Below are 21,394 nucleotides of genomic sequence, written 5' to 3' on the forward strand. Positions count from 1 at the left end.
CAAGTATCTGCAGTGATAGCGTGTGCACTTACCTGAACTTCTGAAAATATGGCACAATATTTTAATTTTGCTACTAACAATTATGTGAATAGCTTACCAATAAATTAGAACACAATCAGAAGCTTTAACCAGTGCCAGGGAAACACATTCTTGTGGGTTGCAAGTTTTCAAAAGTCAAAGCAATTACTGGATTGGTTGTTACCTGTTCCGATCTTTAGATTTTTCACAGTTGTGAGGAAAATAATTATTTAAAAAATTCAGTGGTGGTAATTTGATGTCATAGAGTACATAAGGTATAAAAAAACTAGCCCTAGAGACCAATTCAGAGAGCAGAGCACAAGTGAGTTGTTCCATGTAATAAACACACTTTATCAGATGCTGCCCCCATGTAGTATGAAAGTGGCAGCCCCACACTGAATATGCATATTCATTAAATTGAATCTCCACTGTGAAACTTGAATTAATACACCTATTTTCACATGCCCCATTTTTATTTTTAAACTAAATCATTTCATGGTAATATCCGTTTTTTCTCAGAAAATAATATTGACTGACAGGCCTAAGTGAAATAACGTGATGAATTCAAAAAACAACAACTGAATGAGGCAATAAGCCAGTTCTCTGCCAATTGTACTGAAAATTGTTACATTTCTTTTCAGCTTTAAATAAATGTAAACCTATTGGTTTGTACCTAAGCTAACTGAAATATTCTTTGTAATTATCAGGAAAATTCTGCATTCATGGGGAAGAAACCTTTCTGAAAGTATTGTCTTAAGGTAATTTTGCCTCCTTGGACAGGGAAGAAGAGTTTCCTTCTTCAAATACTGTATACGTGTACAGTTTTGTCATGCACATACCACAAAAGTGTGCCTTTCTGCAACAACTGACATGAAGGACTCTGTAAATAGTATTGTTAAAATGTTTAAGAACATGTTTCATGATTTTCCTTCTGAACCACAACTTTTTAATACCTGACACTTACTATCACATTTTCATCTTCCATTCATTTTACTGAAATAATTAGCTGGAAAGTGATAAGAGATTCCAGACAGAAATAGCAAACCTAATGCTATGACAAACATGTAGGTACACTTTTGGTAGTATATGAGAAGGTTCAGAAGATAGTATGTGAGAATATTCAGTTACCACTCATTTTATGAGATGCAGCGTAAGCTTAGGAATATGTCACTTCTGGAATTGACAGCAAATACACTTTCAACAAAAGGCAGTTTTCATACATTTGCATTAGGATTAGTTTCATCTTCCACTGGTAGGCAGTCTTCTCTCTGTTTTGTTCTCCTTCCTCCGTTTTGCCTAGGTCGATTCAAAAATGATCCCTAACTTCTTGCAGAACAAAGTCGTTCTTGTACTCTGTAGCTGGAATGCTTCGTGGAGAAGAGTTCTTAATTTTGCCTGATTATAATTCTTTCTGTAAGTTATCTGTGTTCATAACTGGATAATTTACAGTGCATAAGGTTTCTATTTGGTTTGTGGACCATTTGTATGTATGGCTATCAGTGATATGTTACTTTGTGCTGTGATTTTTGTCGTGCTGTTGTTGTTTGAGTAATAAATCTGTAGAATTTTTCATGCCTTACAGACCTCTCAGCTAGATGGGAGAGTGCTTTTCATTCATATATTTATATTATGTATATTTAGATTTGTTAAACTCGCTGATGAAAAAAACATTTAAAACTTCAGTATTCTTCACCTTTAAAGGAACTGGTAAGTCATGTGCTGGGAGGTTTTTTCTATTCCAGTGATTGAAATAAAGCTTATATAAACACATATGCAGGACTGCATGCATAAATGCAAACAGCTTTGCCCCTGAACCTGGTTGTGAACCACAAGGGACAGACAGTACCCTTTTGCCTCTCACTCTTGAAATATGGCAGTCTGGTCATTGCCTCAGATTCATTTGTCCTATCCTCACTGGGAACACCCCAGTATTTGAATTGTGATTCATTTGCCTGCATCATCTTTGGAAACAGAAGTACTGAAACGTTAAGAGCATGTGCATCCTGAATGATGTGGAGAAAATTCTAAAGTATTAATAATGTAGAAAGAGATTATGGCTTATTTTTAAGTGGAAATGGGGCAAGGAGGAGCTGAGAGGAGATCCCCTATCTCCTTAGTGTAAATTCAGTTTTCCTTGCTTCACGAGAGGATCTGAGGGATCCCAGGCATCCTTCAGTTTGGTTCTCCAGACCTGAAAGTTTTCCACTAGCTGCAGCATGCTGTTTAAAGACAGGTTGTGTTTCAGAATGAAATGAATTTAGGAGAGTCAAATATCCTTTGTTACCCCATGGTCAGAATTCTCCCTCCTGGCCCCAGTCAGTGCTTTTCATTGCCTGGTCTCCCTCTTGTGGAATCAGTCTGAGTGACTTCTTTCTCCATGAGCTCAAGTGCAGCTCTGATCCTGGAGCTGACATTGGCGGTGATAAGTTTTGAGCCAGTGACCTGATGGTGTGAGTGTGTTTTGGGTTGGAGGCAGGGAGGGGGAAATGCCCCCAGGCAGTGTCACTGTAACTGATAAAAAATGACTCTTTTTCCTCTGATCTCAGAGAAATGCACCCTAATGAAAAAGCTCAAATGTTCTCACTACTTTTAAAAGTGAAAAACAAGCATATTAATGCATTTCAATTGTAGGGAGAAAAGTAGAAGCAGGCAAATACAGGAGCCTCTTCTTTGTGGTTCTTCACATAAGCTGTTACTGCTTAGTGTTATCCTTTCAGCAATCCTTCATTCTCGTTCCAAATGTTTTTGCCTCTAGCAGGTTTTGCTGCTGTGGAAAGTACATGGACTGCTTCTCAAGATGATGCTGTCTGACAGGAAATCAATACTTTTTTCTCATGCTAGATTTAAGGGCGTGATTGTCATAATCCTCATCTTAGACTGTTAATAGGTGAATGCAACCTTGATTTCTATCTCCATTTGTATCCTTTAGTAAGAAATGTACCTTTGTCTGTGTCCATGCTTGCTGCTCTCCAGAAGTGCTGTGGGACGTGTTGTTCTCAGTGGGAAGAGAACACATGTCTGCAGGTGTACCTGTGTGTTTCAGGTAAAAGATGGATGTTCCTCGAGTTGGATTCTGCTGTTGTGTTATGGAGTCTTGTGAAGAATCAGACACTTGAAAGTGAGAAATTCCTTAAGCCATATGATTGGGATATGACTCGGGGAAAAGCAGACTTCTGTTGAAGTTAGTGGGTCCAGATACACAGAGAAGCTGAGGGGGAGTTTGTGCCATTTGCCAGACGTGATCAGGAGGAGTGCCCAAGGCCTCACTGGACTGAGCCTGGGTTTGCTCAGCCTCTGTCCTACAGTGTTGGTCACTGTTCGTTTGATGAAGGCGGGACGCGCTATGCCTGGAGAGCACGCACGCCTCCCAGGTGCGGGAGGCTTCCTGCTTGTAGGCGCGGCCTGGCGATGCCCCACTGCAGAAGTGTATAGGAGCGTTTATGGGGATTAGCACTGACAAGACTTACCCCGATGTGCATACAAAGCTTTGGGCAGGAAGCACGGCTAGCTTTACGCGGTTGCCGGGTTCGTAGTCTCGCAAGGTGTTAGAATGGCACGGCCCGGGTGGTGGGCGCCGGGGCCGGAAGTGCTGTGGCGGCTGTGCACAGAACCGCGCTCCCCGCGGGCGGGGCGATGCCTGTCGCGGGTCCTCGCCGGCGGTGGCGGAGCTGCGGCCCGGCACGAGGGGACCGCCGGGCCCTCTCGTAGGGGCGCCGCTGCGAGGCGCCGTTACCGCTGCGCTTCGCGTGTGCGGAAACTCGGCGCGGTCCTCGGGGCTGCCCCGCCGGCGCCGCTGTAAGTTGCCGAGGTGCACAACTCGCCGGGCCACGTGACCGCTCGCCGCCAATGGGCGCCGCCGTGATGTCAGCGCTCGGCAGCTGCAGGGATGCGGAGCGGCGCGCGGGCTTGGGGCAGTCCGGCGCGGCCGGCCGGCGGAGCGGCGCCATGGACGCGCCGGGCATCCTGCGCAGGAGGGGGCTGCAGGTAGGGCCGCGCGGCGCCGCCGCCCGCCGCTCGGGAGCCGCCCTCACCTGCCGCGCGGCGCGGGGGCGTGCCGCGGGTTGCGGACACCTGTGGGCGGGAGGCGCGGCGGAGTTGGGCTCCGAGCGGCGCGGCCGTCGGGGGCTGCGGAGCGGTGCGGGGAGGCGGTGGCAGCTCCGCAACCCCACCCCCCCCGCCGCCGCCCGAGCGTGGCGGAGGTGCGGGAAAGCACGGTCATTACGGGGGAGAAAGTTTTGTCCGCCGTCGGGTTCCAGGCACGCTCAGCTAGGGGTGGTGCGGCACCGTCGCCGTGCGGTCGCCTCCCGAGCGAGCGTTCCGCCGGCGCTCCGAAAGTCAGGGAGATGTCCCCGCAGGTAGCGCGGCATCGGGCGGAGCTCGGGCGGGCAGACGGTGCGCTGCGGGCCGAGCGGTGCCGGAGCAGCGGCGGCACGCGGGTCGCCCCCCGCACCGCTTGCGCCCATTGTTCGCCGAGCTCCTCCGCTCCGGTCGCGCTCGGCGATGAATGTGCTGCTTCCTTTCTTTTGTTTTCCTTCACATCCGCAGGGTTTCGGTGGGAGCAGGGAGGGAAGGAAAGCCTCCCCGTGGCTGGGATCGTTATTCTTAGGCGGCGTAGAGCGGCGCGTAACGCGTAAAATGTGCTGAAGTTGCGGGCTCGCTCCTGATCCGCGCTTCCAACTTGGTGCTGATCACGTGGCGCTTTCTGTCGGACGGGCGAAGGGCTGCAGCCTGCGGGCCGCGTCCAGAAGTAGCGCGGGGAGGGCCGTGGGAACCAGGCGGCCTCTCGGCATTTGGGACCCGCTGGCTGCTCCCGGACTCGTGTGCGAGAGCATTCGTTCATGTGGAGGGGGGAACTTCTTTGGTAAAAACAGACTCTGCGATGTTAATCCCTTAAGTCCTAAATCTGTTCTGTTAGTTGATTGTACGGCGGAAAGGGGCATCTCGGCTGCAGGTTGGGACCGCCTGTGCCAGCTTTTAAAGGGGGATTTAAAAGTTTCGTGAGGTAGATCTTCATAGTGAGACCGGATTTCCTTTTCCTAAACCTTCTTTAATCCATTGAGTCATGTAAACCGGATTTCTGCCCTTTGACAAGAATCGAACGGCAGTCTTTTCTGATTAGGGGATAACGTAAAAACTTGATGTGAAACCTATTGTTGAGTTCTTCAAGCACCACTTTTGAGGGAATTTTCTTTGTCTTCTGTTACTTAAATAGGTAATCCTGAATGGATTCCAAGAATATTTTAGAGAATGCTTGCTTGTTCCTACATATGCTCTGGTGATCGTTTCATAGTATTGAAAGTCATGCCATGAATAATTGTAGTATCAGAAAGATCCTATTCACACATACAGTGAATGCAGTAATTTTTAAAGATTAGTACCTCACGTCTGCCATTAGAGTCTGATTCTGGGGTGGGAAAAAACAGCCAGTGCTCAGAAGTGTACAGAATGAAATACTGTCATCTAGGAGAAGATGGGAGAGGCTGAGATCCAATTTACGCTGAAATTTCATTTTAGTCCTTTAAGTAAAGCGGTTTTCCCATTGTCCTCTCATTCTCTGTCTTCTGTTCCACTGTTTTTTTCACCTTCCATCTGTTCGTGTGGTTAGCCTAGAGACTAGTATGATGAATTTGCAAGCTGGAGTGCAGATCATATGACCTGATACAGAATGCAGCCCCTGTTTAATTCTCCTTAGTAAATACTGATTAGATGAAGTCCCTGAGTTGGCTCTTTGATTGACGCTTGACCTTCTCAGTCCAAAGTAATGAATTGGTTACTTTGTAGTAGTAGTAGCTTGGATTCTTACTGGCTTTTGTTATTGTTAAATAAATCTACCATTATATTGTTCTGTGGAATTAACCTATGTATGTTTTTTTCTGTTCTTCTTTTTCATGTGTAACGGAGCCTTTCCTGTAAAGGCTGCAGGGAATGCTCAGAGTAGGATTTATTCTTTATTTAAATAAAAAGCCTTAGCCTAAAAAGGTTAAGACTATTCTGAAGAAGCTATAGTCAATGACAGGTTGACTGACTTTACTTCATAGGTTTTTGTAACTTCTTTGGGTTAGAAACAGCAATGCTATAAGAAGATAAATCTGCTTAAAAACAGTGTGCTTCTTTTGTTGAAGCACACAGTTCTCCAAAGTGTGGGTTTTTTGATAAACCAGTGATACAGTGTGAAACAGCACCTACTTAAAAGTCAGATTTCTGCAATTGCTCTTTTTTTCTGTTTGTACGCAGTTTGCTTCAAAGCCTGGTTTACAGGACACAAACCATTTCCTTTTAGATGGGAAACTGATGTAGTTGTGTTTGATACCATGTACCATCATGCTGTGTTTAAAAAAAGCCAGGAAGCAGCTTGAATTGAATCTCAAAATGTAAGCTGTAAGTAAATATGCAGACCTGGGTAAATCTTGTTTTTGGTTGATCTGGGAAGGTTTTCTGAGTGCTTAGGCTGTGAAGAGAAACCGAGCTTTCATTTATTGCAACCTGAGTATGTAGTGCAAGTTTTTTCTTCAAGTCATTACTTGTTATATTCATAGAAAAATAAAATCTCCTGAATACAGAGCTCTGTTGCATGTACTCAGTAAGTAAGTTTTTATGAAACATCCTCTTTATCTTTAATTAAGATTCACAGTTTTTATTTGAAAAGAACAGTTTTTATTTGAAAGAAAAGTAAGGAGAAAATAGCTTATGAAATTTGAAGTATAACTTAACATGGATTGAAAAAGGATTTTTTTTTTCCAAATAAACAATAAAAATGAAAGCAGTTAATCACTTACACATTCTTCCTCACAGATCTGGACTATGTCCTGCTAAGGCATTACATTTCAGCTTTCTTCCACAACTTTGTCTGGTAGGCATTGATCTGAGGTGGTATGTTTTATATTGGCTTAAACAAAAGTTCCAAAATCCAGTGATGGTGTGTGCAGGTAACACACTGTTCCTGCAGGCACTTAGAGAAGTATGGAAATGTGGGAGAAATCCTGCTGCCAGATGCAAATGGCTTCAGTCATGTTTCCAGAGCTGATGAAGCTTTCTCTTTTGTGAACAGATGTGCTGGATGCTTCAGGCCTTCCCTTTCCTTTTTGCTAATTTCATTTCTGCCTCTTAAGTGGTTAGTAAGCAGTGTCTTGTAAATCCTGAGGTAATTACATGAGATTTTTTTTATCAGACTTTTAGAGAAATTGACCAACAGCAAATAAATTAGCTATATGTGGAAACTCCCAAACGTCAAAGAAAAGACTGCATTGATTTGCTTTCTTGTTCACGAGTGTGTATTTTCTTCGTAAATGCTGGAAATTTTTGACAGGTATGTAAGGCTTCTGTAAATTTGGAGTGACTGAATTGCATTAAATTTGCCTAGTTAACACTGTATATGACATGAAAAGAATCCCATTGAAGGACTTTTAATACTGTACTTTGCACAAATTTTTGGAGGATGAGTTGAAAAGAATTTCACCCTTAATTCAGAGTCATTGCTATAGAAATGGAAGCAGACAGCATGAATGAAAGTGCAGTACAAATGCAGGGTTGCGCTTCTTTGTGAACTGGTGAGTCTGTTTGTGCACATTCCATGTCTTGATAGCAAAGATTGCAAGGAGCAGGGTAATTGTGGCTTTAGTGATTCCTTTACCTCTGATACAGGAAAATAGTTGGCTTTTATAGGCACTCTTAGAAATATTCTATACAAAACATCTAGTCCTAGCAGAATAGAAAATGTTGGATTTTTTTTTTCCAGGTCCTTACCTATTGGCTTTCCTAAAAATGCGATCCAAGAGACTAAACAGAAGGGAAGGGATTTCTTAAGAAAAATGACCTTATCCATGGCTCCTTAGTTGACATGTCTTTTTTGGAGTAGGAATCTTCATGAAAATAATTCCTGCTGAAATAATTGACACATGAAATGGAAAGTTCAGCTGGGAAGCTGTATCTCATAGGTGAATAATGGATATATCAGTGAGGCTGTAACTGTCTCTTGAATGCTGTTCATGTTGTGTGCTGGGAGGAATTATGGTAAGAATTGGAGAATGTTAGTTCGACTGTGGCTTCTGTTGCAGGCTGAAGACTGGAAAAATAAAGCTTATCTGTGAGGCTCTGTAAAGTCTCTATGTGTTTTCCACTGGTTTGAATGCTGTGTATAACAGTTCTCTGTTGTGCTAGGTGAGAGGAGTTGTACAGTTATGAATTGGACTTTGTGCATGGTTCTGCCTCTTACTGAATGTGAGGAAGGGGAAGAATAAGTCTGTGGAGGGGTGTGGAACCTCATGCAGAAGCAAAAGATGAAAACCAGAAACAAAACTGAATTGAGGGGAAGGTAGAGGGCTTCTGGCATTGTGCATGAATAGCCTTGTGACTGTACTCTGCATACATCCTCAGTAGTTGGCTCCAGTCTTGTGTAACACAGTTACTTGAGGGGCTACATCGGTGAGGTAGTGCTCAGAACAACATAAATTGTGACTCTAGAATTCTTGATTTATGTGAGGTATAGACAAACTGTTCAGTCATCGGTTGGATAAAGTTAAAAAAAATAAAATTAACACTATATACAGTGTATATATATATATATATTTTCTGATGGAGCCATCTTTATTTTTAAGTTATGCTAGGGACAGTGGTAGAGGGCAGGTTGTCGTGGATCTGTTGTGATGTGCACAGGACAGAATAGATGTTTTGCATGCTTAAATAGTGATAGATGGTGATAGCTGTGTTTTGCTAGCAAAAGCCGTTGGAGAGAGGAAACACCGATGTAAAGAACGCTTTTCCTTTTCTCATTATCTGTCATGTCTGTGAACCTAACAAAGCGTACAATCTCTTGATCAGCTAATTCCCCTCTGTTCTCCAGGCATTCATGCATTGTTACGTGTTTATCAGGTGCCTGTAAAAGACCATGCGAGTCAGACATTTTGCTGTTTGAACTGTGAAAGCTTTCCAGAAAGAGTTAACCATTACTTCTGTCTTTGCTTTTCTTGGCATTGTGGTCATTTTATTTCAGGGGCTTAAGTAAGTAAATAAATAAACAATCCTGCTTGCTGCATTCAGAGCTAAAATATTTGGCATGAGGCCAAATTTGGTGCCTGTGGTCCATATCACACTTCTCTCTAATGCCCTTTGTTTATTGCAGTAACGTTTCTTGATAATGTCTACAATATGTCACCAAGCTGACTGACTGTTTTGTATTAGGTTTGGAATGCAAAGTGTAGACTTAATGTTCCTTCATGTCAGATGCTACAGTGAGCTCAGAGGTGGAACATGTAATGTTTTGGACTGAACTTGGTTGTGTTCTACAGGTCATAAAGAAAACTAGTTTTTCAGAGTTCTCTGTGTGCTGCTTAGCTCCTGTTGGAGTCACTTGGCATACCCCAAAACCCATAGTATTTTTTTACTTAACTATTGAGTAATAATAGGAATAAGATCTGCATGGAGAAAATGAACTTCTGATTAAGACCTTTTTTTTTCCCCTTAATCCAGTGGGTAGTTCTTAGCTTGACAGATTGTTTTGTTAACTAACAGTTTTTCTTTACTCACTGTGTTGCAGCTGATAAAACCTGTAATTCTTCATTTTTAAATTCTTCTTAAGACCTTCACTTGAGTTTGTTGCGTTTCCCTTTCCCTCCAGTGCTGCTTCATGTGTCATGTTTGACAAGATGATTTCTCAGGTTTGTTTCCACCCAGTCTAAGTCTTAAATTCTCAGTTTCTTGAGTAGAGGTTTTATCAGAATTGCCCACTGACTTTGACATTCTATTAATTCCTCTTTCTAAAAGGTTAAAGCAATAAATATTTTTGCTTACAGCAGTGCTAATTCCTCTGCTGTGCTATGGTAAAACTACATAAAAAAAGCACAAACAATTGTGAAGATCATGAAGGAAAATTAGTTTGGTAGTTTCTTTAAATTTTCTCCTCTTGGCTTTGCTTTATCTCCATTGAAGTAGCACTGAATTATTCTGCGATCTTAACTCTACCTTCTACAGGACAAGTAAATCAGAAAATGTTTTTTTCCAGCAGCAACTCATATTTTCTCTAATCTAATTTAGTTTTTTGATCGCAGCTTCTGCTTTCGTGTTTCTGTTGTATCTCACCCACCTTCTCCTTGAAGCCCTTCTAGATTTTGCTTCTCAAATGTGGAACTCCATCATAGTGGCTTGGATTTGTGCTAAAAGGTATAACTGCACTCAGTGTCCATTCCTTTGAGAACAAGCAGGCTGTGTATAGGCATTAGGTACTAAACTCTGAGTGTCTACAGAGCACATTACATTTGAAGTAGTTAGTCCTTTCTGAAAACCCTATTTTTGTGTTCGTATTTGGATACTAGATAACATGTGGATGGCACCTGGATATCTTTCTTCACTGAATTTCAAGATTTGTTGTGGCAAAGCAAGGGAACAGGTGCACTGAATATTCTGAAAGCATTTTTAAGCTCTCCTGTCAGTGAGAGATCCACTTCAGCAGCAGTATACCAAAACTTAGTTTTTGTATACATGCTGTGAAGGAAAAACTTCAAGTTTCTGAAGACATTGAAGTATTCAAAGTCACTATCTTATAGAAGGCACTGGGTGACCTTAGTTAAATGATGGGGCTCATGGCGTAACTGATAACTAGTAGCTCCTCTTACTCTATGTTCAAGTACCAGGTGACTACTTTGTACAAACTAGTTTTACTATGCAGTGCCTGCAGGTAAAGGGTGCTGTATCAGAAATGTTTCAATACAGAAACATATGTGAAGATGCTTTTCAACTAATGAGAGTTCTCCTGCTTGAAAAGCAGGGGAGACGTGGTAAAACAGGATGATTGTGTTAACTTCTATTTTGAGGTTTTCAGATAGCTTTTAAAAACCTTATTATCCTTTTAATTGTGCTAAAACAAGGAAGATAGCATTTGAGTTGCTCTAAAAAAACTAACTATACACGATTCCTACCTTTACTTCAGGGAATCTAGCAGTCAGAACTTACATGTAGGAGAACCTGAAAATAATTCCTATTATCTTATGTTTTCTAAATACAGCACTCAAAGGCACAGCTGGACTATTCGGGTTGTGAGTAGAAGATTGATTTTTAGGTATCCAGTGCCTCTTGTGAACATGGTTTCTAGCTTTAAATTACTTCAATTTTTTCTTGAGATTTTAGTAAATGTAGAGAAGTCCAGGAGTGGAAGGAGCAATGCAAAAAAAAGAACAACAGTTAGGAGTGGCAAAATGTTTATGCCCAGTATAAAAGGTGTATTTTATGGTGCTCTGATTCTTTGTTGGTTCGTGTTCTATTTTCTTATTTGATTCTTCAAGACGCAGTAGTATGTATTTGTGTTTAAACATGCAAGATGATCACTACTGCACTTACATCAATACTATTAATATATACTATTAAGTATCTTGTGGTTTTGGGCTGTATTTCTGGCTAGCTGAAAATAATAAATAGCAGATTTTGACCTTGAGCATGAAGCTGATTAGCATTTTCTTATTCTATCACTTCTGTCCTGAATAGTCCTACTTCTCTGTAAACTGAGTTCTCAGGGCAAATTGGTCAAAACCTGTGTGGGATGGCTGTAGAAGCTTGGAGGTAAAGGTGGTTTTGCTAGGTGGGGCATGCTTTTCTTTGTTCTGATCTTCTGAAGAGAGCAAGCTCGGTAATGTGGTAAACTGGGGTAAATTCCTGATTATAAGTATTCCAAGTATTTTGGAATTTTAGAATAGAATTGTGATGAAACAATCACGTATTTTATACATGCATTTATTTTATTTTCTTCCTTTCCATTTCTGGATTTTCATTTAAGTGTTCAGGACAGATGCCTCTTTAATGGTTTCTTAAGACCTTATGCCCTTTGTTATGTCTCAGCTGTGAGTGTGGAGCATCTCAGGTAGATTTTTAGCACTGCTGCAAACCACAGTAGTTTATTTATTTTATTCTGTTTCTCCCTAAAGACACTCTCAATTATTTTAGTGTAGTTTCTCTCTGATGTGGAGTCTCTCTGACGGATCAATACTAAGCTCTTCTTGTGCCAAAGTCAGTGAAGCTGGTTCGGCTTATAGGTATGTGAAGTGTGTGCACATGTCTTCAAGCTCTAACGAGGTTCAGGGAGAAAATTCATGCACTTCTAAATTGATATGTTTCTGTCAAGGGGCTGTTCTACAAAAAGATAGTATTTAAAACAGCAATTTTTTTTCATGTGTGTTTTCTCTAGTATCGATGAGAAAATGCAGCAATCAATGAAAATCCTGTCAGATATTCATTCTTTCCTTTCCTTCAAAATGCCTGGATGTTTTTTGTTCAAACAAATGCTGTAACATCTGTGTTCAACAGGATACGGTCCAGGAGATGAAGACACTGCCATAACAAGCAGTGCTAATGGGAGGGTATTCGGCTGACTAATGGGTTAGACTGCCAGGCAATTAGAGCAGACCTGTTAGCTACATGTTTTTGCTACACAAAGTTTAACCTCTATGTCTGTTGTGCAAGAATGGCATACAGCGAGTTACCTCAGATGAATTTTTTGCATTGCTTACCTGTAAGTTTCTATTGCTGGACAGATTAATTGGTATAGTATACAGTCCTGGCTTCAGAGTTCTGTTCTCCTTGGGAGATAACTTTCAAAGGTTGGGAGTTTGTTTTGTTTTCTTCCTTTTTTTTTTTTCTTTTTTTCTTCAGTTTTTGTTTTATTGTTTAAAATGGAAGCTACAGTTTTGAAATATTTTTTACTGATTTTATTTCTGACCATGACTATTATAAAGATTGCCTTGCTTAATACTGTACAAGTTTTTTTTTGTGTAACTGTTGACACATTGCTTCTGCTTCTTTAGATTCTGTGACTCGATAGCATATTTGTATTTATTATGTATTGGTTGTGCTGTGAGATGGCTCTCTAATAGAAATGGTTTTCATGAGCCTGTGGAGATTGGCACAGAGCCTAAGCATTACACTGAAGATCTAAATTGAAGGCACTGGAGATCAGCAAGAAATGGCCATCTTATTAGTTAAAGAATAATAGTAATGATAAAATCATTTCACACTTGTCTGAATCAAAATTTGAAAGGGAAGAACTATCACAGAATTTGCAACTTGACCCAACTTCCACACTTGGCACACTGTATGGCCTTCTGTTTGAAGATCACAGTTTATTTCACAATGTCTTATTTTGTAATTCACAGTATGTTGGTGAAGACCCAGAGACTAAGATGAGGGAAGGTACTGCACTGTTACTTTTCACATGAGTGAAAGACTTGCATATATTTTTACCTCAAACTGCGTCATCAGAATGTTCAATTCAGAGTTGTCAAACCACTTGTAGGGTGGTCTGGCTCTACTCTCATTCATCTTTTCAGTTGTCACCAATCTTTCACATTCTGTATACCTTCTTCAGTAACCTGATTTTTTTTTACACTTTTTTTCACCGTTGGTATGTTATCAGTGTCATTTCATTCAAGCAGACTAGTTGCTATCTTTTTCTTTTAAATTAGTGTTACTGTTTTCTTTCTTGTAGATCCATGACTTTTTTTTTTTCTTTTTTTTTTTTTGATGGCAAGCTCTAGAATTGCATGCTGCTTCCCTTTCTCCTTCTCCTTGCATATTCCAGCTACCTCTTTCTCCATACATAGATTTTTTAAAATTGCTTTTAAGCCTTAAATTGTGGGGAAAAATACTCAGGAAAACTGATTAACCAATCTGCAGCCATAACACTGAAATCTCAAAGCTACTTAACGTTTTGAATGACTGCATCTTTGTTTAATTCTTTCCCAGTGTCTTGTCGTCATTGAAACACAGACAGCATTTCATTATTTCTTTGATAGGTTGAGGCACAGGGAATTAAGTGTTCTGTCCAAGACTGCAGGGTCCAATGACCTTTCTGGTTGCCTCTTGTTACCGTGATTGCATTGCATGACCTTAGAACAGGCCATTTTGTTGGCTATCAGCTATAGCACAATACAAAGATGTCAGACCTGTATCTTCAAATACAGTTCAAGAATGTGTTATGGCAGGGAGCAAGATGGTAGGTATGAAATACCTGTAATGTCTGCACAGGCTGTATCTAATTAGCAATCTTTTTTTATCAAACACTTATCTGACAGAAGTAGTCTTAGCAGTACTCACAGATCAATAGGTAACCAATATAAGGAAGCTGTGTGCATGAAGAAATGCTATTGCTTTTGCAGTATATTGACTTCGTGACTTGTCATATAACTAACAGAACTAGAAGTAGATAATACTACATACTGAGTTAGTCTTGCAGTGATACTTAAATTTTTGGTAATGTGGAGTGACTCAGTTGTGTGTCAGTCCTGTAGTCCTTCCTTTGCTACATTCTAAAATCATCAGAGACTGAATTGTGTCTTTTGATTAAGGATTAGGGAAAAAAACAAACATACATTCTAAACCAAGATTTTTTCATTCCAGTTTATGTATTTCTTTTGTCCTTTTGTTCTTGTATTTTCTCTGTAGTCACAGTTCTGTTAATAAAACTCCACAAAAACAAGGAATGGTGACAGAATGAAAATGGATCTTTGGTACATTTCAAAATATACAGTGTTGTAACTTGGTATTTTCCATCTTTATATAATGAGTCATTAAAACTGTCTCAAAATAATAGAGTCATGGAATTATAGAATTGTTTAGGTTGGAAGGGACCTTTAAAGCTCATCCTGCTCCACCCCCTGGCTGCTCCCCACCAGGCCAGGCTGCCCAGGGCACATCCAGCCCTTGAGCACCTCCAAGGATTGGACCCCAGCAGCTTCTTCAGGCAGCTGTGCCAGGGCTTCACTGCTGTCTGAGTGAAGAATTCCTTCTGGAAGGCCACGATGAGATCCCTCTGGAGCCATTTCTTCTCCAGGCTGAACAAACCCAATTCATAGGAGAGGTGCTCCAGCCCTCTGACTTGTGTGGTAGCGCAGTCCCACATTTTACTTGGAAAATAGTGAATGGCAATTTGCATGACTTTTTTTTTTTTTTCATTCCTTCAAGATAAAATCTATTAAAATTGACTGAATCCATTTTTGTTTTGCTAGACTGATAAATTCTGTCAATTCAATTTCAAAACTTTTCTGGCCAGTTATATTTACCATTAATAACTAATCAGAGAGGAAGAATGAGGAAAGTCTTGGCATTTACTGGTAATGTGACAACTGGTGTTGTTTGTGTCGTACCAAATGGAATGGCTTTCTCTTAAACTTGATTTTTTTTAAAGGAAAATGTGAAAAATGTTATGTCACTTTGAAATGTGCAGCAGTTGCGTATTTTTTTTTAAATAATGTTAAGATTCCACATTTTCCTTTGATTTCTATTACAAGTCTTCAGTCTTCAGTACACTGAAGCAGCCTGGAATATCAATGTGTCTTACTTGCGTTGTTATAATTTTGTTTGTAGTTGGAAGTGAAATTTCTGGTAGGCAGAAAAGCCTGATCTCAGGCTGGAAACTGTTGCCAGTGTCAAGCTTGTTGTCCTGTGTACTGGGCTAAGGCTTGGTGTGTGCTGCGCTGCACAGAGGACTGTGTGCCCAAGAGACATGATGGTGACTTCCGGTGGGGCTCACCTTTCCTTTCTGCCTGATGTGCTTTCCTGCAGGCGCTGTGGCGTTGCACATGTTTTCAGTCTTGTTCTCCAGCTGGCAGTTAGCTTACCTTTTGGTGTGTGCTTCAGGACGGAGTACAGCTTTGCTTTTAGCTGCATTAGCTCTGCAGTTGCTGTAGAAACAATACTGAATTACCCCTCAGATGCAATTTTCAGGCTAGTAGTCTAGGACTGAAATGTAGCATTGTTGCTCTTGTAGGTGCTTCAGAAGAAATGATAGAGGCAGAAATTTGAAAATTGAATGTTCTTTTTTTCTTAAGTTTGCATTTGTGTCCAGAGTAAAACTTTCCAGAGTTTAGAATGTTTCCTACTAATAAAAAGAAAAGTTGAGCTTGTGGTGTACTGGAGTTGGATTCAACAGTTCACTGTTAAGTTTACCATCTTTGATAATGTGTTTTAGTATAGCTTATTGAAGCTTTCTGTAGTGTAAATGAAGGAAGGGGGGGGAAAAAAAAAGAAAAAAGCAGAAACTGAACTAAACCAGTATATGTTTAATAATATTCTCTCTTCTTTTTCTCTTTATTGGATAGAATTACCCTCTTCCATATTTATCATTAATTAAGCGCACTTTAACAGTACACACTTGTGTCTTGCTGATTTAATGAAGTTGCTAGCTAATTTGGTAGAAATTAAAATGGCAATTACATATTGAAAGTTTTTACATGCTTGAAACAAACTTCTAATTCACAGTCACTTGATTGATTAAAAATACAGCGTATATGATTAAAAAAAGAAGTATCAGGACTATTTTACAACACTGTAGTTTTCTACTGGTACCTTTTAGCATCATTTTTCTAAAGCTGGAAAGATACAGTGTATTTAATTTGCATGAAGCATCATTAACCACTGATATTACTTACTACAGATTTACATCTGTTTGTAAGTACAGTGTAATTCTAAGAAATTGGTTACTGAGCATCTGATCTTGCATCTGGTGTATTTGGTCTTCTCATAGAAGGTGACAATACTTCGCTCGGTTGGCTTGCATTGTTACTTGCAAGAATTGAGCTAATGAGTGTAAATCGTGCTCTCTGTATATCACATATCCTGTATAGCATATCCTAACTATTTCTAGGAAGCAGCTGGATATACTGATGAAGAACTGTGTTTTGCCCTGAAGCAGATTTTTGTTTTTATGGTGTTCCTTGTTTGGTTGTTTTTTAACTTTTTTGCTGCTTTGTTTGTTTTGGAGAAGTATGAATTACAGATAGGGACAGTAAAAGGAGTGAACCGTAACTTTGAGAGTGGATGAAGAGTGTGCTATATGTGTGCTGTGGCTTCGTGCATACATGGGAGAGCTGTATGAGAAAGCTGCTTGTTTACAGCTCTCTGCCTTACTGCCTAGTTCAATGAAACTATGAAGATTTTATATCTTAATATATTTGTTCTATGCATATATAGGAGTAAAGATTGTTGATGCCTTTATCTGATCTGACTGTTATGGTCAGCAGAGCTGGCAGTCCTACTTTGATACAAGGAAGAAAAACACAGGCTGGGCTGAACTAATTTAGCTTGTGTTTCCTGAACTCCTCTTGTTAGAGGTACCATTAACACATGAAGGGAAGGGACCCGGGTCTTGACTTATGCTTTGAGATGAAGACTTTGGAGGCAAGCATACAGCACTGTGTGATGTTATACTAACTGCAGCGTAGCACCGTGGCCTCACACTGACTTGGGCGTTACAACCTGAGCACAAGTGGTTGGGTAACAGTGCATCTAGTAAGGGAAAGTGTGGGGAGGGAGGTAGATCGTGATGCATACAAAAATGTTCAGGGGATGGTCTGAACAGTTGACAGCAGGCCTTGGCTATAACTGCTGTAGCTTTTGCTAGCTGTGAATGCAGAGATGCTTAGACTGGAGTGGGGGGACACTGCAGGGTGTGGAATCTCAGATGTCTGGAACTTTAATCCCAGATTCAGCTGTGCATCAAGGACATAGCACAAGGCTAGTCTTGGAGGATGAAGTGTATTTAGAGATAGTGGTTAGGGAGTATGGGCTCTTGAGAAATGGGGTTGAATATGGTGATAACAAAAACAAAGAAATAGATTCATTAGCATCAAGATTTGTCCAGCCCCACGTGAATGGAGTTGTTGTTGTGAATTTTTCTTCAGTGCCAACCACAGGTGGAGCCATCAGGTACCCAGTGTGGTGTTGGCTGGTGTATTCGTATTGTCTGTGTGGGATGCTGCTGCTGTTGCTCCTCAGCTTGGTCCTGCAGCTAAGAGAAATGGAGTGAAAAAGGAAACAGTTGCCACTTCAGTCTGGAGGTAGAAATATCTTCAAATAAGAGCATGTGTTTGACAACTCAGATGCTCTTGCTATTTCCGCAAAAATGAGTGATGTCCCCTCTTACACAGGACCTGCTTTTGGTAGCAGTGTTAAGGCCTGTAGGTAGTTGAAGTGGCTTGCCAACCTGTGCAGCTTAAATCATGTTTCCTTCTCATAATTGCTTTCAGGATCCTGTGCCTTCAGAACTCTGTAATGTGTTCAGTACCTGACTTTGGTATTGGATTACACACCTGGATCATGAAATAATTCTCTAGCTCTGCTTCCTGACTGGTGTTCTCCATACCACCTACCTAAATCGCCTTCCCTTGGACAGGAATTATTTAAGAGTCTGCCTTCTTTCATCCATCTGCCCACGGTGATTTGAGTCATGCTCACCTTTACAGGAAGCTTGTTTTCTGACAATTGCTTTTTATCAATTTATCAATTGCAGCTGGCCTGTTTCTCTGGGAAGGACATTCACAGGGTATCATGGATCTGTAGGATGTTCTTTGCTGGTAGTAGCAGGACTGTTTCTCTAAAGGCATTAGACTTTTCAGCCTGTAGATTTATTTTTTTTTTCCCTGCACCTTATTAAATGAACAATAGCTCTACCTCTGAGACCCTCGTCCTGACTTTTTCTGTGCCTTGTCTGGAACAGTACATACAGCTGATGAGTGCATAGAGAAAATCTTTATCAGCGAGAGTGTACTATTAAAGGGCATGAAGTTATGGTATAATGGGAAACACATATGCATGTGCTCTAATGTCTCTGCGTACTTCAAATTTTGAATTCTTCTGGAGTGAAAGAACTTAATTCTCTTTGCTCTTTACTCTCACCTTTATTATCTCTAACTCCAGTTGTGTTGGGTTTTTTTGTTGCTGTTTTTTTGTTTGTTTGTTTTTGTATGCACAGTCTTAGCAGTTTCTGTTAACAGCTGCTGATTTCAGATGCACCCTCAAGGTAGCTTTGTATTAATAATTCCTAATAGTTAACATTCATTCCTACTTGATTTTGGTGAGAGCAGAGCTTAGATGTTGAGACCTTTAGCAGCAGTGCAGCATAAAGAGTCATTGGTCCCTTGGTTCTCATCAGTAGTCCATTTCGCAACATCTGTGGGCTTGTTGAATGGGATGACTTTCGGATGAGCTGTGACCCTTCTGCACCAGTAATAGCTGTGTTTAGTCTAGACCATTTCTGTTTCACAGAACAGTTCACAGTTGTACAGGCTTGATAGGAGGAATTATGAACTCTGGGTTTAGGGCAAGAATTAGCTAGCGGGGAAGCTGCAGAGAGACTCTCCAGAATCTGGTTACTGCTGGTCTTCATGGTGGGGACTCATGGCATGACTTGCACCATGACATATTTCTTATCCTAGCAAAGAGTTGAAGTGTACTACAAAAGTGAAGTTGAAGGTACCACGTGAGTAGCAGCACAAAAGTGAGTAGAATGTATTATTTATGATTTGGAAAAAAAAAAAAAAAAAAAGAAAATTCCACATTCTGTAGCGCAGGAGACAATGAATCTGATAGTCTTGGGTTTTATTAACTGTTCATCATGTGCCTGTTTATACTAACACTGCCAGTCTACCCATCTGATTATATTACAAAATGTGCTGTTAATGTATTCTGATTTGTAATCTTTTGTGGTTCTAATGTTTCTGGTGTCATTGCAGGCAGCCCACATATCATTTTAGTAGAGTTCAAGACTCTTCATCATAGGAACGATTGCATCAATTTGGTTCTACTTTTGTGCGTGTGAAATGGTATCCCTGTTTGGTACCAGGATTTTTCATGGTGTAAACTGTGTTTTTATCTGGATATCTCTGGACTGCTTCTGAGGTATATTTTAAAAGGAAGGTAGGAAGGAAAAAGCTGTTGATAACAGGGAATAATTTCCAGAATTTCATGTTAGATGGGTTTAATAACCTCAACAAGACAGAAGGTAGGGTCTCTGAAGTTTGGCATTCTTGCTGATTAGTGTAAAAAAGTAATTAAGTTGACATATGATGGTTCCAACCCGTGACAGGAGAGAATGGGACACTTCGAGAATCTGTATTTCAACAGTGTTAAAGTTTGTATTAAGCGATAAAGGGGAGGACCTGGTTTGGTCTGGATTCTGTTTGTTGTGTTGTTTTTTTTTTCTTCTATAGGCATTGAGGCACTACAAGAGTGTTGTTTTTGTTAATGCTCTGATAATCATAGGATTAAAGGACTAAAACTGGCAGGGAGTATTAGGGCTCATTACATTATCACTTCACTTGAGAGATTGAGAGACCCTCTTCAAACTTGCAGTTAAATTCATTTCAACATTAAAAAAAAAATTCAATTTCACCTTGAAATCTTATGTTATGTTCACAAATACTTTGTGTTCCATATTGGATAGTTTTTCCTAACCTTCTGCCAGACCTTAAGTAAATGGTAAAAAATGCAGAAATGCTGCAAATCAAGTTTTTGAGTGCATAATACATGCATACTGTAGTTGTGCTTTTTCTTTTAAATAAGATTGATTCATATCTCAAAAAATGTCATGAGAAAACTATTTCAATTTTTAATTTCTCTCTTAATAGGACTACATGTTTTGAGGGCTATTTGTTGTAATTTTGTTTTCTGACAGCTTATCATTTTGAACACTTTTTTCCTCCTGAATTAAGAATATTCAGTAATGGAAGGACAGGTGTTGTTGCTTTAAAGGTGTTTGGAAAACTCTCCCTTTGTATCACTGACCCTATTTATACTGAGGCAGAGGGTGTTTATTATAAATATGTATGTGGAGTGGGTATTGATGTCCTCTGAATTACTACTGCATTTGTTTGCAGATCTTCAGAAAATAGGGTAGTTGGGCAATGGGGGTTAGTTTGCACTGTTCGTATTATTGCACGTTTACCATAATTCACTGGGTTAATGTGACATAATGTTCCTGCAGTGTGTACAACCTTTGTTTTCACCAGATCTTTTTTGACTTACAAAGCTGGCTCTTCATGGCATCTTGTTGAGTGTGGAGGCTTTTAATTATTTTTTTTGTTTTGTTTTTAAGGGAGGGTAGAAATTACTTTGTGGAAAGCAGAGTCATGATTATTGGAAATACTAATTTGGTTATAAACTTATTTTCAGTTAATTCTCCAGATGACATCTTTTCAGGAATATGAGCAAGTCTAGCTTGCATTTGTAGAACTGTTCTGGTTGTTTTTTCCCCCCTCTTTTAATAGATTTCTAACAGGAATTATGTATTGCTTCTGAGAGTGAGAAATAAAGTGCGATTTTTCATGTGTTAAGTTGTGCAATTGTGGCTGTTCCCTATGAATCTTCTTCTAGATACACTTATTCACCAGAAAACTTAATGGTGTATATTTATATTTGTTTCACTTGGCCCTTTCTCAAGGGATTGCCTCAGAGCAGTTTGACTGCTGCAGTTCTGTAGTGTTAATTTCAGGAACAAAGACTACTCATGCAGATATCATTCAGTCAGACCTAGATGCTGCTCCATTATTACCTGTCTTACTTTGCTTGGCTTTCGCCTCTTTACTTTTGCTCAGCAAAACCAGTAACGCCTCATGTTCTTGTG

General features: G+C 40.3%; 1 protein-coding gene across 3 annotated transcripts in view; it reads left to right on the forward strand.

Annotated features, from left to right (window-relative positions):
* Positions 1 to 21,394, forward strand: part of MAST4 (microtubule associated serine/threonine kinase family member 4) — a 284,616-nt gene that overhangs the window by 90,199 nt on the left and 173,023 nt on the right. The window lies entirely within an intron of this gene.

This window comes from Lagopus muta, chromosome Z (genome assembly GCF_023343835.1).
Source record: "Lagopus muta isolate bLagMut1 chromosome Z, bLagMut1 primary, whole genome shotgun sequence".
In the NCBI taxonomy this organism is placed as follows: Eukaryota; Metazoa; Chordata; class Aves; order Galliformes; family Phasianidae; genus Lagopus; species Lagopus muta.